Source organism: Elephas maximus, chromosome 2, assembly GCF_024166365.1.
Source record: "Elephas maximus indicus isolate mEleMax1 chromosome 2, mEleMax1 primary haplotype, whole genome shotgun sequence".
NCBI lineage: Eukaryota > Metazoa > Chordata > Mammalia > Proboscidea > Elephantidae > Elephas > Elephas maximus.
Genome location: NC_064820.1, coordinates 42,287,852 through 42,301,610, shown reverse-complemented (window position 1 = coordinate 42,301,610; position 13,759 = coordinate 42,287,852). Strand labels below are relative to the sequence as shown.

The window sequence follows — 13,759 nt, the reverse complement described above, 5'->3', positions numbered from 1 at the left end:
ACTTTGCTTTTCAAGACAGCATCACATTTTAAGAGGACCTTTAAAAAACAGATCCTTAGGATTATTTAAACCAATAACTCTAAGCAGACCCTTCAGTTCCAGTTGTGTGTGGGGGAGGAAGGGAAGAAAATAACTTCTTATTCTAAGAAGAAATGTCAAAAGGCTATGCAAAACCATAAACAATAATTTCCAAATACACAAACAAGTAATAAAATCACAACATATCTGACTCTTGCCATTAAAACACATGCATGCCTAGCAACTGAATGGCATCATATCTCACTACAATTCTCGCCTTAGTTTTCTGGTGTCTACAATAAAATTGAAAATGCTATTCAAGTGAACTTGTTTCCACAGTACAGGAAAGTCAATTAAAGAGCACTTCCTTTACTTTTCCTCCACATTACCATTTTCTTCTCAACTCAGACCCTGCTCCTGAACACATAAACACACAGTACTGAAATGAATGTAAACCTCAATGAAATGCCGCACTCTAAAAGCAAAGTATGGAAAGATAAAAAAGATTGCATTCATACTGTTTTAGTTGATATATAAGTTGGAAGTCCTAGATTCTAGATATAACAGAAATGTGTACAGAAAACAGTCTCATTTAGGCTACATAACACGAATATTACTGAAGATCACACCTTAATTTTAAATATCAAACCCAAACACACAAGCAAAAGTGTCCAGTTATACCTCTTTCACAATTATCAATATATCTTTCTTTAAAATGATAGAAGTTATTCAATCTGACAAACTGTACATGTCTACTCTCAGAACCAAAACGGTGGAGGGGGGACAGGTTCAAATGATGTTTAGAGAGGTATTACGAATAATCAAGGAGCCCTGGTGGCGGAGTGGTTAAGAACTTGGCTACTAACCAAAAGGTCAGCAGTTCGAATCCACCGACTGTTTCTTGGAAAGCCTACAGGGCAGTCCTACCGTCCTGTAGAGTCGCTGAGAGTCGGAATCAACTTGACGGCAACGAGTTTTTTGGTATCAATGATTGCAATGGTTGCATGATAGAATTTTGCAAGACCAGTTACTTATTCACGGAAAATACCTTTTTCAACAACATAAATGGTGACTATAAAGATGGAACTTGCCAGATGGAATACATATGAATCAAACTGGCAACATCTATGTAAAGAAACGATGGAGAAGCTCACTACCATCAGTCAGAACAAGGCCAGGGGCAGACTGCGGAACAGACTATCAATTGCTCGTATGCAAGTTCAAGTTGAAGCTGAAAAAATTAAAATGAGTACACGAGACCCAAAACACAACCTTGAGTATATTCCACGTGAATTTAGAGACCATCTCAAGAATAGATTTGACCCACTGAACACTAATGCCAGAAGACCAGACAAGTTATGGGATGACATCAAGGACATCATACATAAAGAAAGCAAAAGGTCATTAAAAAGAAACAAAAGACCAAAATGGATGTCAGAAGAGACTCTGAAACTTGCTCTTGAACGTAAAGCAGCTAGAGTGAATGGAAGAAATGATGAAGTAAAAGAGCTGAACAGAAGATTTCAAAGGGTGGCTTGAGAAGTCAAAACGAAATGTGCAAAAACCTGCAGTTAGTAAACCAGAAGGGAAGAACATTTCCCAAGCAGAAAGAACTGAAGGAAAAATCCAAGCCTGAGGTTGCAATACTGAAGGATTCTATGGGCAAAATATTGAATGATGCAGGAAACATCGAAAGAAGACAGAAGGAATGTACAGTGTCACTGTACCAAAAAGAACTGGTCGATGTTCAACCATTTCAGGAGGTAGGATATAATCAAAAACTGATGGTATTGAAGGAAGAAGTCCAAGCTGCACTGAAGGCACTGGCGAGAAACTAGACTCCAGGAATTGACGGACTACCAACGGAGATGTTTCAACAAACGAAGGTAGCGCTGGAAGTGCTCACTCATCTACGCCAAAGATTTTGGAAGACAGCTACCCGGCCAACTGACTGGAAGAGATCCATATTTGTGCCCACTCTAAAGAAAGGTGATCCAACAGAATGTGGAAATTATTGAACAAAATTTTGTGGAAGATAGTTCAAAAACGGTTGCAGCAGTACATCAACAGGGAACCACCAGAAATTCAAGTGGGATTCAGAAGAGGATGTGGAACGAGGGATACCACTGCTGTCAGATGGATCCTGGCTGAAAGCAGAGAATACCAGAAAGATGTTTACCTGTGTTTTACTGACTATGCAAAGGCATTCAACTGTGTGGATAATAACAGATTATGGATAACACTGCACAAGAATGGGAACTCTAGACCCCTTAATTGTGCTCATGAGGAACCTGTACATAGACCAAGAGGCAGCTGTTCGAACAGAACAAGTGGATACTGCGTGGTTTACCATCAAGGAAACAAAAATCCCCACAACTGGACCAAAAAACAACCTCACGATAAACAGAGAAAAGACTGAGGTTGCCAAGGATTCCATTTTACTTGGATTCACAATCAACACCCGTGGAAGCAGCAGTCAAGAAATCAAAGGACACACTGCTGCGAAAGAAGATGTAGCTTTGAGGGCAAAGGTGTGCCTGACCCAAGCCATGGTATTTTCAATTGCTTCATATGCATGTGAAAGCTGGACAAAGAATAAGGAAGACGGAAGAAGAACTGATGCCTTGGAATGATGGCATTTGCGAAGAATATTGAATATACCACAGACTGCCAGAAGAATGAACAAATCTGTCCTGGCAGAAGTGCAGCATTCTGCCTCATAGAACTGAGGATGGCGAGACTTCATCTCATGTACTTTAGACCTGTTATCAGGAGGGACCAGTCCCTGGGAAAGGGCATCATGCTTAGTAAAGTAGAGGGTCAGTGAAAAAAACGACGACCCTTAACAAGACAGACTGACACAGTGGCTGCAACAATGGGCTCAAATATAGCAACAATTGTGAGGATGGCATAAGACCAGGCAGTGTTTTGTTCTGTCATACCAAGGGTCACTACAAGTCAGAACTGACTCAATGGCACGTAACAACATTATGAATGTCAGAGCTCGTTTAGAGGTATAGTGAAGAACAAAGGTCAAAAATTATTTTTAAGTTTTTTTTTTTTTTAGTGTTAGTTCCAAAGCTTTAGCAATTGAGTTGATGGTAGAAACATTAACCTACTTCATATATTTGTAAGAAGAACAGATGTCTTTCTTGTCCTTTTCTTTTTTTTTTTTTGGTCTGGGAAGGGGAGGTGGGAATATGGAGCATATGAATAGTGAGAGATAAAAAATATATATATATACTTTTGAATTTGTAGTATTAGTGAGACATCAGCAGGTGCCTGGTAGACAGTTGGATCTGATTCAGAAGAGAAATAACATTGTGAAGATAGGTTGTGAGTCATCAGCATACAGGTAGCGTGTAATAAGCCACGTGAATAGATGAGATCAACAGGAAGAGAGACTGACAAAGGCTGAAGAACCACCTTGGGAATACCAATATTTAAGGGGCGGACAGAGGAGGAAGAGCCAGCAAAAGAATCTAGAAATGAGCAGTTAAAGCTATAGGGAAAAATGAGAACGATACCTTCGAACCCAAAGGAGAAAGCTGTTTCAAAAAAGGAGGTGGGGGAGGGACAAATCAAACAATCAGAAAATAGCTCTCTTCCCATTATCTGCCTCAACTTCCAGTAAATACCACCACTTCCCTAAATGTATTGATTAGAAAAGATGCAATGACTGTTCCTCACTATAACATGTGTTGTTTTTACCATAAATTACAAACATTAAAATTAAAGCAAAATATAAACTCAATTTTTGGTAAGTTTTTTTTTTTTTTTTTTTTTATTGTACCATTTCTCTTTTCTTGTCCCAGGTGCTGTGCTGTACGTTTAAAAAACATGATGCCACCTATTTTGATTTTAATGAAAAAGGAGGCAATGTCTATTTTACCTACTTGATGAAATACCTAACCTGACAGCATTACTAATAAAAATAAATGCCACTTCATGATAATGTTGTCAATTATACCTGATTTCAGGTGGAGAGGGATAAAAATGGGCAAGTAAAACTCTGTCCGAAATTAAGATAGCTGCCAAAATCCAAAGGAAATATCTACCTAAAGATGTTCAAAGTATTATTTTTTGACAATACTACCAAAGTTAAAGAGAACATGAAATTCAGTTTCAAAATTCAATCATCAACAACTACTGACACAGCCAACAATGTGGATGAATCTCAAAGGCCTTAAGTTGCCTGGAGGAATCTCAAAAGCCTTATGCTAAGAGAAAGAGAAAGAAAAAACACGAAAGACTACATATTCCATGATTGCAGTTATATGACATTCTAGAAAAGGCAAAACCATAGGGACAGAAATCAGATCTGGTTGCCAGGGGCTAGGGTAGGGATAGGGGGCTGATTACAAGGGCACAAGGGAGCCTGTCAGGGTGAAAGAAATACGCTGTATCTTGATTGTGGTAGTGTTAGCAAGACTGCATATGCCTGTCAAAACTCATCAAACCGTACATATAAACGGGTGGATTTTACTGCGTAAATTATACCTCAATAAATTTAACTGAAATAAAAAAATTCAGTCATCATATTATTTAAATAGCATTTTTAATATGCGATAATACATTTCTCATTGCACTTAACTTATCTACATCATTATTATACATTGTGCTTAAATTAACAAAGAAAAGTTATGTATAATAAATTTTTTTCAAGCTGAAAACAAAACAAAAAAATCCAGATATCTTCCCTTTTGCAATAAACTCCAGTATCGTACTCCCAATTTTATTGCCCAAGAAACTCAGAACAAAAAGCCCTTCCTATACTTTATAGTTCCTACTAACATTACAAAAAGAACTGTTTTTAATTTCTTTCTTTGATTTATCTTTATATAAAAGTAAGTTATGTTATATATGTTTTGTTAGGAATGTATGTAAAAAAAATGTTCTTACCCAAAAAGCAAAATGCCTCAAGGTTTTACACTCAGTAATTAACACGGGCTGCCAAAAGAATGAACAAATCTGTCTTGGAAGAAGTGCAACCAGAATGCTGTTTAGAAGCAAGGATGGCAAGACTATGTCTCACATACTTTGGACATGCTATCAGAAGGGACCAGTCCCTGGAGGACATCATGCTTGGTAAGGAAGAGAGTCAGCAAAAAAGAGGAAGACCCTCAATGAGATGGATTGAGACAGTGGCAGCAACATTGGGCTCAAGCACAGCAACAACTGGGAGCGTGGCGCAGGACCGGGCAGTTCTTTGTTCTGTTGTGCATAGGGTCGCTATTAGTTGGAATCAACTTGATGGCACCTAACAACAACAGTAACTACAGAGAAAAAAACCGTATTTTGAATACCTATGACCAGCTGACAGAGAAAGAAACAAACGTATAAGGAAAGGGAAAAAGAAAGAGTAAAAGGGTTGGCAGACTCAAATAAAAGGCCTTATGTCACAAATGTCTTTCAGGATAATCTGAAGGTAGGTTACAGCATAAATACTGGATTCCTAATTCTTTTCTCAAAAGGGGAAAGAATGATAACAACAGTCGCTTTTAGCCCATTACAGTTCAACTTCCAAGTATTAGTTCTCTCAGGCACAGGCAGAACCCTGGAAAAAACATTTTTTATGTGTATTAATTTTTTAAGAATAGTATTAACAAAAAAGTAGCTAAGCGCAGTTTAAATATATGTATAATTTCAACTTGGTCATCACCAAGGAAAAACTAAATTACATATAACATACACTCAGATGATCAATTTCTTTAGCAGAATATTGGCAACCCACAATCCTCTCAGATAAAGACAACTAAAGGCAGGTTTTAACGTACTGAAAGGGATGCCAAGAAGCAGTGTTGATAAAACTCAGTGATGTACTTCCTTGCCTAGGATTAATTTCAAGGACATTTTTGTTTTGCAAATAAATTAAATATACAATAATAAACACTGGCATTTTTAGAGTAAGTTATAGTTTAAATTTTAAGACACATTAGTGTTTTAGGCATTGTTAGTCGTTAAGGTATCTAGAACCAATAACTTTTTAAAAAACAGTCCTCGTATAAAAACAAGTATGTGTTTCACCTGCATAAGACTAAAGAATTGAGAAGCACAAATGACCTAAATATGTTAACATTAACAAAAAGAAATACAGAACTTCAAAATTATGGCATAGCTTCTGAATTTCTCAGGAAAGATAAAAGTACTTAAAATTATTTAAATAATTATGTTAATTTCATGTTTAAACATGCTGAAAAAAATTTTTTCTTTTCTGTCAAATAAGTGCAAATATATACAAAAGAAAACTTTACCAGAGTTTGTATATCTATGTTAAATGACATTTTACACACATGTAAAATGGCAAAGTGATTTAACTACCTGAAGTATTATGCTGGAAGCCTAATGTATTCTTGGGATTCTTCTTTGTGCTTTACATTTTTATAAACAGCAACTCAAGAATCACAATTACATCAATTCATGAAAATAAAGTGACTTTGCTAAACTTTCAAAACCTCTCTATTCCATAGATACAGCATGCATATATTTAAAATCACTATCCAATTTAAATGCATACCTGCATACATAGACACTTTGTGTATCATACATGGTGTAAATTATCAAGATTTCTTAAAAAGGCTATAATCAAATAAACTGACCAAAACATTTTAACATTCCTTTTCTCAAATCATCTTCAGAATGTCTTATAAGCCACACAAGAAAACCAGTCTCACTACTTTATAATCAAGCCTAGCACGTTTACCAAAAATTGTATTATAAATCTTAAAGAAGCAAGGTGGAAGAGTGAAAAGAATAAGGTTTTAAAGTTAGACATATTTGGGTTGGTGTCCTATCTCTAACAAGTTTCTTAAACATGCTGAGCCTCAATTTCTCTGTCTGTATGAGAACAGTATCACTAATCTCTTTGGGTATGTGGGAGGTTCAAATCATGATACGCAGTTGATAGTTAAAGCATCAACTATATTGGCTGTGTGACCTTGGGCAAGTCACTTAATCATTTTTTACCTCAGTTTTCTTAAGTATAAAATAAGGATAATTAGGTACAACCAACCTCACACTATATCTTGAGGAACTGAAGAAATCTACGTAAAGCCCCTGGCAGTTTCTGGCTCATGGAAATCACTCAGTAATATTACATACTACAAATGTAAATCACTCAGCATAGTGCCTGGCACATAGTAAGATCTTATTACATCTTATTTCCCCTAAACTACTTTTTATCATTTCTAAAAATCAAATTCACTTTTAAGGATAAATATTTGCCATAAAGGATATGAAAAAGACTACCTCAAAAGCTCTAACGGCACTCACGAAAGGGATTCCTGTAACGTTGTATGTAATGGCAGTAGCTAGGAAGTAAGTTCACAACCTCCCAAGGTGATGAGTTTGAAAGAATCAACATTCTTTGGCTATATAAATTTTGGAATTAAAAAAGTTATTAGTCATACTGATTTACAGTCATTTCAGAAGTTCAAGTCCATCCAGAGGTGCCTCTCATTTAAGACCTGTCAATTTACTTCCAAAAAATCGGCCACTGATAACCCTATGGCGCACAGTTCTACTTTGACACACATGGGGTCTATATGATTCAGGAGCAACTCCATGGCAACTGGTCTAGCCACTGTACTACAATCAGTTACATCCATTTGTATGAATGAAATCATTCTCTAAAGCTGAAATTTCTCCTTCTAAAAATAGATGCTTTGACAATAATTTCAACTCCACACAAAACTTCAAAGTAAAAAAATTCACAGATTGCTTAACTCAAATTTAAAACATAAGACATTAAAAATGTACTGATTTAAAAAATATTACACATATATCATATACAGTCTGAATTCTATTTTAATTCTTTCCCTGAAGTATACAATTTCTTTGACTACATGACTTGTAAATATTGAATCAAGTGAGTAACCAAAGGATAATTTTAAGGTTTTACTAAAATTAGAAATGTGGAATCCTGAATCCTTAAGAATAAATGGAAATCAGACCAACCATTTACTAACTATAACCCACCCACTGCCGTCGAGTCGATTCCGACTCATAGCGACCCTATAGGACAGAGTAGAACTACCTGATAGAGTTTCCAAGGAGCGCCTGGTGGATTCAAACTGCCGATCTCTTGGTTAGCAGCCGCAGCACTTAACCACTACACCACCAGGGTTTCCACTAACTATAAAACTGAGGGCAATTTTCTAAACCTTTCCAGCCTCAGTTTCTTCATTGGTAAACTGCAGATAATTGTAAATTGAAGATAATTATTTCTTCTTCAAGGACTTGTTAGAATTAAATGAAACAATATTATGGGGATAACATAATTCCCGGCAAACAATAAGCCCTCAAAATCTTATTTGGCTAGCAATGCTATTCCAAGAAATAATCTCTCCTAATAATGTCACTTTGGGAATAAAAAGGAATATGCCTTAATATATAATAATCTGACAAAACTCAAGTCCTTAAAATTTACTCCAGATTACACCAAAACAAAATAATTCAGGAGATAAATAATATTTATTTTATTAATCAACCTACTTGGCAAAAAATTCTGAGGACATACTCTTTAAAATTACTATGATGGCCTTAAAAAGACATGATTTTTTAAATATGCTTTTAAATCAACTAGGAACACTAAAATTCCACTCTAATAATTTTTAAAAATATAGACTCAAACATTTCAGGATACATTATATATTGTTTACTACTAATATAGTTAATTCACATTCCTTAGTAGAGATATACGTAAATAAAATCAGTCATTCAAATGCCAAATACATTCAAGGTCAGGATTTCTACTGTAAAAGTACTATTTTTATACCATGAAAACAGAACCAAGAAACAGTTATCGTATCTCTCTAAAAGATGAAGGAAAAGTACCTTGGACTCAGATAATTGGAAAAGTCACAAATGGTATCAGCGTCAGTGCTGAGCAATACCTAGCTGCATGACCCAGAGCTCAGACATTTCTTAAAGCAACATAATCTAATAAAAAACTAATAAGAGTCAGGGAATAATCCCTTACTCTCCCACGGACTCACTACATGAATCTACACAAACCAGGTGGCCCTTGAGTGTCAAGTTTTTTCATCAAAAAATGGAAACCATGCTGGTTACTTCTCTCTCAAGGATATGAGAATATTTATAAATGGACTCGGGTCACCTTGAAAAAAGGACCAATTTTAAAACACAAAAAAATTATTATAAATGACCAACTCTGAAAATAGGAAAAACTTTGCTTAAGTACATTTTTAAAAAGATCTTTAAAGGCTATGTAAGACCATAAATCAACACCAAAGCCAACTTAGTATAATCAGAATATTAAAAGAAGCATCTCCAACTAAACAATTATCAGGCTTCTATAAAAGTTCCCAGTCAATAATATCACCCTATTTGTTTTATGGCAAATAAATGTGATAAACTAAATTGAAGTTACATTTCTCTAAAAGGAATTTTTATGCACCTAACAACTCTCAATCACTTCATAAAAAAATGAAATCTTGTATTAATTCTTAAAAATTTCAGAATTACTTACAAATTATGCATTTCCTAATAAGCAATTGGGGGGATTAAATAATATAAAATTCAAACCCTTAGCTTTTATTTACTCTTATAATTACAATAATACTCTTGTGTATTAATTTTTACATATTATTTTGAGAAAGTAAAAATACCACAACGGACTATGTCAAAATCTAACAGATGGGTTCAAATGTTTCTGTAACAGTTTGATAATGGATTGGCACCAAAAAGTTAAATACAAAATTAGTTTAAGATGCCTTAAGAAAAAAACATGTTCGAATAAGGCAGTTTAGCTTCAAATAAAGAAAATTTCATATTTGAATTGGTATAGCTATGCCAATATTTTTGAAATTTAATATGATCGTTTTGCAGAAAACCAAACTACGGTTACAATCATAGCAAAAACTTTCACTTTTCATCTCTAAAGAGAATCTCAGACAGTTTTTCTTTAAATACAACCCTTTATCATCTTAAAAGTGGTCAGTATTACAATGATACGTCACTCTCAAGTAACTTTAGCAAACAAATTGTTGAATGGCTTAGAAAAGAAAGCATCTCACATGCTCTTCTCAAAACACGGAAAATAATTATTTAATGTTCAACTTTATATTTTATACTTGACTTTCATTTCATTATTTTAAAACTATTTTCAAGTAATATTACAAATTACTGGTAACTCTACAGACTCAAAAGAAACAATAAACCACTGTTGAAATCTCCTTTAGGTATATTAGGAGATATTGCTGCAAATAATATAACTAGCATTATAACATTACTGGAACATCTATGGCCATCTCTTTTCACTGAATTCAAGGGGGAAAAAAAAGGAAATACAAGATAAGCTACTGATGAATATCTCAACCAATAACACAGGAGAGATAGAGCAGACAATTTATAAACTAAAGGGACACAAAAATCATTCTTTAGCCTCCTTCCAACTAAGTTATCAAAACTGTAAAGTTCAAGTTCAGGTTTTACTTGATTTTTACAAAGCTTTCTCCTTTAAAAATGGCCTATTAATTGGTTTCAACCAAACAAAAAATATTTTCAATCTATATAAAAGAAATGTCTATGCTATCTTAATGAAGGCTATCATACAACCCATATTATTACAAATTTAACATGGTAAATTGAGAAAATATGGTCTGATAAGAACTAATTCACTGTAATTTAATTCCAGTCACAAGAAAAAATTAATCACATAAACCAATATATAACACATTGATTCAAACATCTATGTAAGAAGGCTCCCTTTAACTATAAAACTCTAAAAATAAGTCGCTTCTGTTGATGAACTCTAAGCAAACAGAACTCTTCTTTCCATTACCATTAGAAGAAATACGTTCATCCCTTGATATACATCTCAGTTTTTTATTTAAATACAAGTTGTAAAGACAATCACAGGAGCATATATGGGGCTTTTAAACATTTGTAGTTAAGCCCTTACTAAAAAAAAAAAGGGGGTGAAAAAAACCCTCTGCTTTTTTAAGAGGTTAAATGTTCCTTCCTTCTGTAGACCCTCCCCCCCCCACGCCCCCCACCCGGTGTAGGCCTGAGGCCCTGTAGCAAACAGTGCCTAACAGGAGCAGGCAGCACAAAGACAGGAACGGGAGATTAGTGGGAGGGAGGGAGGCCGGGATTGGGGCTCAGCAGGAGCTTCAGGCTTTTTAAAATTCAAACTGCTCCCTGACCAATACAAATCACGGACACGCTACTGACTACTACACGGATTTATAGCATTAAAAACATGCCTAGTACGTGACAGCTATATTAACTTCACTCTTTTTAACATTTATCTGTACGTCTGCAGGAAATGGGGAATAATTTATTGTAAACAGGACCCTAAACTCAAAAATAACCCTCAGAAAAGTTACTTTTTCAACAGTGGCAATAATAATTTAATAAGGCACACAAATTTTTTGAACCAACGTAACACCCGCTGATAAAACAAGGGACTTTGTTGAGTAGTGTTGCTTCATTTTAACCACTGGAAGTTTTCCTTCAGCGAATGAGACAAAGTATCAAAATAGTCCAACCGAGGTACATTTATTTTTCTATGCAATTTGTATGAATGAGGACTTTTAAATTGGTGTTTCCCCCTTACATCAATCTACATATCCAAAGCCCATATAAACAAACTCTAAACACTTAACTTACTCGTAAACTAGAATTGTTAAGGTAGAGCTGATATTTTTCTCCAGCATTTACAGATACATTTGACCTATTAAAATGACACCTCTCTCATTACACAGTCAAACATCATGGGCACAAACAGCCAATGACAACCCTGGGACCTCAAGAAGATCTGTCCTGACACGAAAGGATGGCACCTTCTACATTTTTTTTTACCTCCCAGAGATTTTAAGCATAACTTAATTTCTATCCTTTCAAAGAGAGTTGGTTTTACCTATATCTCAGCACAATTCTCAGAACATTTAAATTTCTTTTCATGCTTCCGCACGTTTAGGTCGGGAAGTACCTGAGTGTTTTATGTATAGTCCTTTAAAATCGTCCTTATATAACGCATACAAATATAAAGGGACAGGGTAAACCTGTCAAGTACTACTTTATACTTGCCTTTGGATAAAAAGTCCATGTGCAACAGACACTGTCAAACAACAACATAAAAGCTCTTCGGGGGGTGGGTATGCAGTGTCTACCACACCATGGTTTTCTATATTAAATATTCATGTGAGCGATCCAATTCTTTAAAAAAGAAAATGAGTCTGTATTAACTTTCCAACGTCCAAACAAGTTTTACCAAGAGAAAAAATTACCAGCGGATCCGTATCTGAGTATTTACATTTGTCTCACTAACAGAAACTACTTCCTCCCTTCATGGGGTCACAGGGGGAAGAAGGGGGGTTGTTTGTTTCACTGGGACGTTCCCCACTCCCGGGCCGGGAAAGTTGTAAATATGGGGACGATCAGGGCACATTTGCTGTTAGTTGTATTGTTTCCGCCTCCTCACTAGCTACGGCTCCTCTCCCGGGCGAGGCCTGTCACCGACCAGCAGTCGCTCCGCTCAGCCCGGAGCTCTCCTAATCCCCGAGCTCAAGTAGATTCCGCTGGCCCGCGGCCTGCACTCTCCGCCGGGCCTACGCCTCCCCGGCCGCCCAGCAGGAGCCCAGTCCCCGCCGCCCGAGCCGGCGGGGAAAGGGTACAAAACCACCGCCACCCAGGGCGGCTGCCACCAGAGAGGAGCGAACTCTAGAGTCGCCCGTGGAAGAGACCTGGGGCCGCTAAGGAAGCGGCGGGGAGGGGAGCGAGGAGGAGAGACGCTGAGGACCTGGCGGCGCCGCCGCCGCCGCCGCCGCCGCCGCCGCCGAAATAAAGAGGAGGAATTTACCTGGGCGAATCGGCGTCTGAATCCAAGGGGAGGCCGAGGCCGCTGTGGCGAGAGACTATAATCCGGGCCGGGAGGGGGGGTGGCTACGGCTCCTCTTCCGTCTCCTCAGTGCGGGGAACATGTAGAGCCGGGGGGAGACCAGCCGAGAAGACAAATCGCTGCTTCTTCTTCCTCCTCCTCCTCCTTCTCCCACATAGAAACACTCACAAACACCCGACCAGGGGCCCGAGCTACCGGGGGGGCATCGCCGCCGGCCCGGGAACCAATCCTCCTGTCGGCGGGGGCGTCCCTCCCTGCGGCTTGGTGGTGTCGGGTGAGTCGGTACCGACGGAGGGAGGGGGGGGGAGGGCGGGGGGAAGGAGCCCTGTGTGTGTCTCTCTCTCGTTCCGTCTCTCCCTCTCAGAACAAAATGCCGACCGGAAGTGCAGCTGCAGGAATGACTCCCTCCGCCGGCGCCAAACACTAACAGCCACCCCCTCTTCTCCACTCCACTTCCGCCACCGCCGCCGCCGCCGCCGCCGCCACTTCGACTCGCGTCCTTCGGCCCTCAGACCGCGTCCCGGGCCGCACTGCTCCGCGCCGCACAGCACAGCAGACTGGGCCGGGAATGGCAGCGGGGCGGCGGCTCTCGCGTGCGCCCTTCGCCTCCTCAGGGAGCGTGTGGATGTTGCCTTTACTGTCGATCCTGCGGAGGGGAGATTTCTCTGCGGCGCGAGCGGGCCGGCTCTCCCCGGTCTTTATTTTACCGGAGGCCCACAGGAGCGGGGCCCGAGTACGATGGTGGTCGTGTGCGTGGGGGGCGCTCAAGACCGGCTGAGCCCGCAGGCCGCGGTCGCTGAAGGCGGAGGCCGCGCTGGCTTCCCCAGCTCGTTGTCATTCGCTTTAGGGAGTCGGGCTTGGGACGGCCACGTACAG

The 13,759-nt window shown here is 38.4% G+C and overlaps 1 protein-coding gene across 1 annotated transcript in view; it reads right to left on the bottom strand.

The window, feature by feature from the left end:
• The window catches only part of NIPBL (NIPBL cohesin loading factor), a 208,640-nt gene extending 195,457 nt beyond the window's left edge, over positions 1-13,183 (bottom strand). Inside the window, exon 1 of the mRNA XM_049862484.1 lies at positions 12,845-13,183. The gene's annotated coding sequence lies outside the window, so the exon portion shown is untranslated. The remainder of the gene's footprint in view (positions 1-12,844) is intronic.
• Between the last annotated feature and the right edge of the window lie 576 nt (positions 13,184-13,759).